This window comes from Camelina sativa, chromosome 12 (assembly GCF_000633955.1).
Source record: "Camelina sativa cultivar DH55 chromosome 12, Cs, whole genome shotgun sequence".
Lineage (NCBI taxonomy): Eukaryota > Viridiplantae > Streptophyta > Magnoliopsida > Brassicales > Brassicaceae > Camelina > Camelina sativa.
Genome location: NC_025696.1, coordinates 25150695 through 25158092, shown reverse-complemented (window position 1 = coordinate 25158092; position 7398 = coordinate 25150695). Strand labels below are relative to the sequence as shown.

The following is a 7398-nucleotide window of genomic DNA, read 5'->3' as shown; positions in this document are numbered from 1 at the left end:
TGATGATTTGTGATGGAGCAAACCATCTATTTATAGGTGGGAAGAGGACCTTACTCCTCATTAGGGTTTTGTCTCATGATTTAATCTCAACCATCCATCATAGTAGAGATGAAGACAATGGTGACATGTGTGATAACAAGTGTCTAGTATTGCTTCAAACACAACATGCAACTTCACACTTGTCCTCTTATAAGCTTTAGCATGACATGTAGCTTAATACTTGTCCTTATAAGCATAAGCTTTACATGTAGCTTAACACATGTCCTTTTGGTTCCCAAATGATTAAAATATAACAAACCCAATTAAATAACCTACTAACTATAAGACCACATACATGGGTAAGAAATAATTATTTTCTTATTATTTTCTTACATAGTGAGCTCTAAGTTTCCCTCTATGAAAGTTTATGTTCGAAATCCATAAGATTCCTATCTTACCAGTTTGACGTGTTTCTTTGCTTGGATTCTACATGAATCTAAACATCAAACCTTTCTCTGTTTTGTAATATTACTCTCTCTTCGTTTCGTGCAGAGAATATGGATCTCTTAAGCAAACTACCAGACGATGTTGTTGGTCATATATTTTCCTTCCTTACCACAAAGGAGGCTGCTTTGACTTGTGTTCTCTCCAAGAGGTGCTTGCATTTCTCCCTAATCTTGTTATTGATGACCGTGATTTTCTGCATCGGGTACGCTGTAAAGAGTTAAGGGAAGATATTCGACAGAGCTTCATGGATTTTTTTGATAGAGTATTGGCATTACAGGGTAATTCTCCCATTAAGAAATTTTCCCTCGATGGTTCGGGCGGTGTTGATAAAGCTCGTGTGAATCGTTGGATACAGAATGTGATGGTGCGTAGTGTTTCAGAGATTAATTTATCAGTGACTAGGGATAAGGAATCGGGAGATAACTATAATCTGTTTACAAAAGTTTTCGAGAAAAAGAAACTAATAAAGCTGGAAAAGTACGTTGTGCATTTGACTTTTGTTCGGTTGATGGGAGGATTTTCTTACCGATGCTCAAAACTCTTGTTCTTGAGTCAGTTTGGATATCTGTTGATAAGTTTGAGATTCTTCTTCATGCTTTACCTTCGCTTGAGGAATTAGTTCTAGATTATATATACTGGAAAGAAGAGGAGGATGCCAATGTGTCTATATCAAGTGCAAGCCTCAAAACCCTAAAAATTGAGTGCAGCTGGGAGTTAGCTACTTTTTCATTTGATACACCTAGTCTTTTTTGCTTTTGTTACGCTGATTATGTCGTGGACATTTATTCCGTAGCTAAAATGGTAAACTTGTTTGAGGCTCGAATCAGCCTTTTGGTAAGTGATGAAGAACAAATCATTCGAGCAAGAGCGCCAAACAATGATGGGTTAGACGATGATGTTCTCCAGCTTGCAAATGTGGGGAAGCTTATGAATGGCATTCAATATGTTCGGTATCTAGTTCTGTCTCCTGATACTCTTGAGGTCAGGTTTCTTCTTCTTTTCTCTATTTTTGTGATATTTTGATCCAGCTGGTCTCGATGAAATAAAAGAAAGAAAACCAGCACAATTTGTCATCTTCGTTCTAACTGTGGCTATGTCTTGTTGTCAGGTTCTGTCTCTATGGACTGAATTGATGCCAGTATTCAACAACCTCAAAAAGTTAGCAGTTAAGAGTGACAAGAAGCGAGCATGGCAAGCAATGCCAGTTCTTATAAGGAAGAGTCCTCATTTAGAAAATCTAGTCCTTAGGTATAAAACAACTCATTAGTTTGCCAAACATGTCCAAATATAGAGGTTGCATGGCTTATTGTCTCTTTATGCTTTCAGGGTTTATTGCACCATGTCACAGATAAATGTGGGGATTCTTGTGACTGTATTCCACGAGAGGAAAAAGGCCTTTCAATCACTTCTTGTCCAGTAAAAGTGTTAGAGATTAAAGGGTTTCAAGGAACAGCCAAAGAGATTCACATGATAAAACATTTCTTGGACCATTTTCCGTGTTTGAAGGAGATTAAAATCTCTATTGAAGAAAATGGTCCTACACAGGTTAAAGTCCCCGAAGTGTGTGAAGTTATCACGGGGGAGATGATGGAACACTACAAAAAGTCATCAAGTTGCAATGTCCAGCTCCTAGTGAGTGGTAACTTGTATAAGAAGTGGACTCCATAATTAATGAAGTCTCTAGAGAACAAAAGTTGCTCTAATTAGTTTTGCTAAAGCCCCTTTTGAATTTTTTTTTTTAATGAATGTAAAATTTTATTCATCAAAAAAACCGTTTTCTCTTTACATCAAATGTAAGCTGGGTTTAAGCTTTGTTGAAAAGTATACATTAGTTAGATTCTAGTGGTGGACCATAGGGTGAGAGCCTCCCTAGATGAACGGTTTCCCGAATCTTGAAGGAGCAGAAGCTTGTTTCTGATGGTTCGATCAATCCGTTGAAGCAGGGTAGTGGCAGGTACAGGGGATTCACCATGGCGACGATTATTGCGTTCAAGCCAAATGGAGTGGAGGGCAACCTGAAGAGAACATCGTAGTAACAGCCGGAGATTGTTGTCAAGGGTTGAGTTCGAGGAGAGGGTCTTAATGGATTCCCAATCAGATGTTGAGTGAACCCCAAGGAAACCCGAGGTGAGCGCATGCCAAATCTGATGCGAGTAAGAGCATTGGAAAAAGATGTGAGATCGAGTTTCCAAGGGTGCCGAGCAGAACGAGCAAGAGGAGTCAACAGACTGGTTCCACTTCAACATTCTGTCTCCAGTGGAGAGTCTATTAAGCATGCCGAGCCAAGTCAAAAAAGCATATTTTGGGGTTGCTTGAGGAAACCAAACACCCTCTGCCCAGTGTTGCACAGGCGTGGTTATGCGCAACTGGAGCCAGGTGTCTTTTGTCGAGAACTTTTTCTTTGGACCAGTTCTATGACGCCACAAATGCACATCAACTGCATCCGGCTTCCTCTTAGCAGTGACAGTGGTAATGAGGCGTTCCACTGCGTTGAGAGAGTCGACTCTATGCCGCCGCACCCTGTGGTGTAGCATAACTGATTCAACCGTATCTTGTTTTGAGATCCCAAGATCAATAAAACCCCGGTCACCAAACAAATCATGCAGCCTACCCATTGGAGACCAACAGTCATACCAGAACGAAGTCGTACGACCGCATTTGATGTCTTTGCTGTGAAACTGCTTAGCTAACCCTCGTAGTTTGAGCAACTTCCGCCACATCCACGAACCCCGCTGAGGCGAGTCCCCGACGTCCCAAAAGGATGATTGCCGGATAAGATATGTATGCACCCACTGACTCCATAGGGAATTCGTAGAGAGCAATCTCCAAATAAGTTTAAGGCCACAAACGGTGTTTACCTCCTTTAGTGGTCGCAGGCCAAGACCTCCCTCACCGAAAGGTAAGCAGACAGCATCCCAAGCCACTTTAGCATTGTGTGTTCTCAAGTCCGGACCACTCCACAAGAAAGCGGAACACAAGTTGTTTATTTCCTTCAGACAACTGCTTGGTAACCGAAAAGCAGAGGACCAGAAGTTTGTAATGCTGAGGAGGACAGATTTGATGAGCTGAAGCCTACCGCCATAAGAAAGGAACCGACCAGTCCATGAGCTTATTCTCGTTCGAATCTTATCAATAAGTGGCTGATAGTCACCCCTGGACATAGCTTTGGTGAGAAGCGGCAGTCCAAGATATCTAACAGGTAGAGTGCCAATCTCAAATGGGAAAGTTGACTGTATTTCCATCTGCAGCTCTGGTGATATCCCAGCCATAAATAGAGTGGACTTTTCTAAACTGATTTTCAGTCCTGAAATACAAGCGAACTCATCAAAGACCTTTATGATTCCTTCTACTGATCGTTTAGTACCCTCCACAAAAACCATGAGGTCGTCTGCAAAGCAAAGATGGGTGAGAAGTAAATTATGACATCGAGGATGATAGCCAAATTTACCCTCGGTTGCGGCCTTATTGATCAGATGGGAAATAGATATGGTGAAAGGGAGCAACCTTGCCTTAGACCGCGTGCACTACCGAAAAACCCTGCGAGCTCACCGTTAACCTGAACTGAGAAGGTGGCTGTGGAGATACAAAGGTGGATCCAGTTAACAAATGTACCAGGAAATCCCAAGGCCTGTAGCGTATTAAGCAAGAAAGACCATTGCACAGAGTCAAAAGCTTTGGAGATGTCTATCTGCATAGCACAACGTGGAGAGATGTCATCTTTGTGATAATCATTAACCAGTTCAGATGCAAGGAGGACATTTTCCATAAGGAGTCTGTCTTTCACAAATGCCGTTTGATTAGGAGATACTATTTCCGGAAGCAGAACCTTTAGGCGATTTGCAAGAATCTTAGATATCACTTTATATATGACATTACAGCATGAGATGGGACGGTAGTCTTTCATAATCCGGGCATCAAGTTTTTTAGGAATCAAAGCGAGGATGGTAGTGTTTATACCCTTAGGGAGAAAACCCTTATGGAAGAAAGATTGGACGGTGACCGTGAAATCCTTACCCAGCACAGGCCATGCTTGCTTAAAAAACTCACTCGTATAGCCATCCGGTCCTGGACTTTTATTTGCAGGCATCGAGAAGAGAACCTTCCTGATTTCTTCATCCTACACATCCTGAGCTAACATAGCTCTATGGTGCTCACTGCAACGAAATGGTAAGAGTGATTCAAGAGTTTCAACCGTGGCTCCTTCGAAATCACTTGGAACAAGTCCAAGGAAATCTGAGAAGAACCTTGCCGCTTCTTGCTTGATGTCAGATTGTGTGGTGGCTAAGGAACCATCCTCGCACTGTATCTCACGTATGGAATTAGTATGCTCCCGAAGCTTTACCGCATTATGAAAAACACGGTTGTTCTGATCGCCAACCTGGAGCCAATGAAGCTTTGACCGCTGTTTCAAGAGACCCTCTTCAAGCTCCGATAGATGTAGCCAGTGTGCATAAGCATCAGCCTCATCCTGCACTACAGCAGTCGTAGGGTGAGATAATGTTTCAACTTGTTTAGCACAAAGATCAGTATGTGCTTCCCGCGTTCTCTTCACCAAATCCCCCAGGCGATCTCTAGTCAAGGAACGAATCCCCTGTTTCAGACCCTTTAACTTCTTTGTGAATCGGAACATTGCAGTAGTCGAGATAAACAGAGGGACAGAATCATCCCAAAACGATTTAACCAAGGGCAGGAATTCCGGCATAAGAGCGACAGAGTTCACAAATTTGAAAGGTCGCTTAAGAGCGGGAGTGCCTACATCCAACTGAATACGACTTCGAAGATGATCAGAGCAACCTCCTGATTCGTATACACAGTAAGAACGAGGAAACCTGTGCAACCACACGTCATTTATAAGAACCCGATCTAGCTTCTTACAGATGAGACCATCATCACGTTTATTACACCATGTGAATAAAGGACCCTGAGCGCCCATGTCTGACAAATTACAGTGGGTAGCAACGGCCTGAAACTCATACATACCCGGAGATAAAATAGTTGTAGGATAACCGGAATGCTCTTCCCCACTCAAGATCTCATTGAAATCACCCATAATGATCCATGGTTTGTTTTGAAAAAGCTGTGAGTCCTTATGATGACACATATCTTCCCACAGACTTCTTCGTTCCTCCACCAAATTCCTTGCATAAACAAACGAACAGAAAAATTCTTCTGTTTCACCCTCCAACAGAATCGAGCAAGTGACGATTTGATCACTTTTAAAAACCGGAGTTAAGCGGACAGTTGGTCGCCAGAGCACCCAAATGCGACCTAACCGGTGATACTCATAATTTGACAGAAAAGACCAATTACTGAAAACAGAAGATGCAAGCCGAGTTGCTTTCTTTTCCTTGACTCGCGTCTCCAAGAGACAACCAAACTGCATTTCCTTATTGCTTGTCCAATCTCGGACCACAGAATGCTTACTAGTTTTATTGAATCCGCGCACATTCCATGAAAAACTCATCATTTTAAAATTGACGGTGAGGAAGTCTCTGCTTTGAAGCAACGGAGGAATTAGCCTTAGTTGCCTGAGCTGAAGCTTCCGTACGTTCCTTCTGCTTACGTTGAGTGATTCTGGCCGATGGTGGACGTCCACCTCGACTGTTATCACTTGTGGTATTAGCCGTGTGTGACTCATTTTGTGGTAGACTCTCCGCAGATGAAACTCCCAAACTGGTGTCTATAGCATTGCCTAACGGTTTCTCAACAATTTCCACTGCAGTGTCATCGTCCTCAACAATTTCCCCTTCCTCATCATCCTCGTTACTGAGAACAGCGAACTTGGATGCTGAAACTATGGAGAGCGTATCTGATGGCAGAGCTGCAGATTTGCCAGGGCTACGAGACGTTTTTGAGGGTGACACTACAGACCATTCATCAGACACTGCGGACTGGACCACTGGCGAGTGAACCACAGCATCCAAACCATTTAGCTTCACAGCCGAACCAGGAACAGAGGCAGATGTTACTGGGGGTACATCATTCTCAGTAACCTCCTTTTCAAGCATGGTTGCAGAGGGAGTTGGCTCCTCCCGCATGAGGGGGGGACTCACCTCCACGGGCTTCTCAGCACTACAATTAGCTACCAAATGCCCCCATTTCTCACATGAAGTACAACGAGGGGGTAACCAAGGGTAATGAAAATCAACCGTAAAGGCATAGTCTTTTTTAGAATAGGAGATACTAGTGGGTGGGATCTTAGACAGATCAGCATTAACAAATACTTTTGCAACATCAAAGTTTGAACAAGCCTCAGTCTGAGGGTGCAAATTGATTGGAGAACCGACTGCACTAGCAATATAACTCAGCCCCTCCCAAGAATACAGATGCATCGGAACCTTCTTTAAATGGACCCATAAAGGGATGGATTTTGCCTCAGGTTGTTCTTTCTCAGTGATCGGGGACCAAAGCGAAACAACCATTGGGACCTCAGCAATATTCCACATACCACGTTTAAGGATCCTAGCCCGGAGAGTAGGATCAGAGACCTTAAACCACATTGTAGTGGAATTAACTTCATAGACATCGATCTTAGAAGAGTCATTTCCCTGCTTCCAGATCTTATTTAGAGTGACATGGACCTTACCAACGTGAGGAGCAGTATCGAGAAATTTTCCAAGGAGAAAATCCTCCCAGAGCGGTGTAGAGTTATCAAGTACATCATCAGGGATCACCACCGAGGCTTTCCCCTCTGTAGTAGAGATAGCAACATCAAACTTCCTTAGAACCTTCTTATTCTGAACCATCGACACCCATGAATCCTTCATCCTTGGACTAGACGTCCCCCGAGGACTCTCCACGGAGGCCGACATCACCAGCCGTACAGCCTACCGGCGCCGGGGAGCAAACTTTGCCAACACGAAAGCCAAAACCCTAATCGCCAAAATTGTCGCCTCCTTAGCAAAACGCAGC

The 7398-nt window shown here is 43.3% G+C and overlaps 1 pseudogene; it reads left to right on the top strand.

Annotated features, from left to right (window-relative positions):
• LOC104733824 lies at positions 537-2154 on the top strand (annotated as a pseudogene).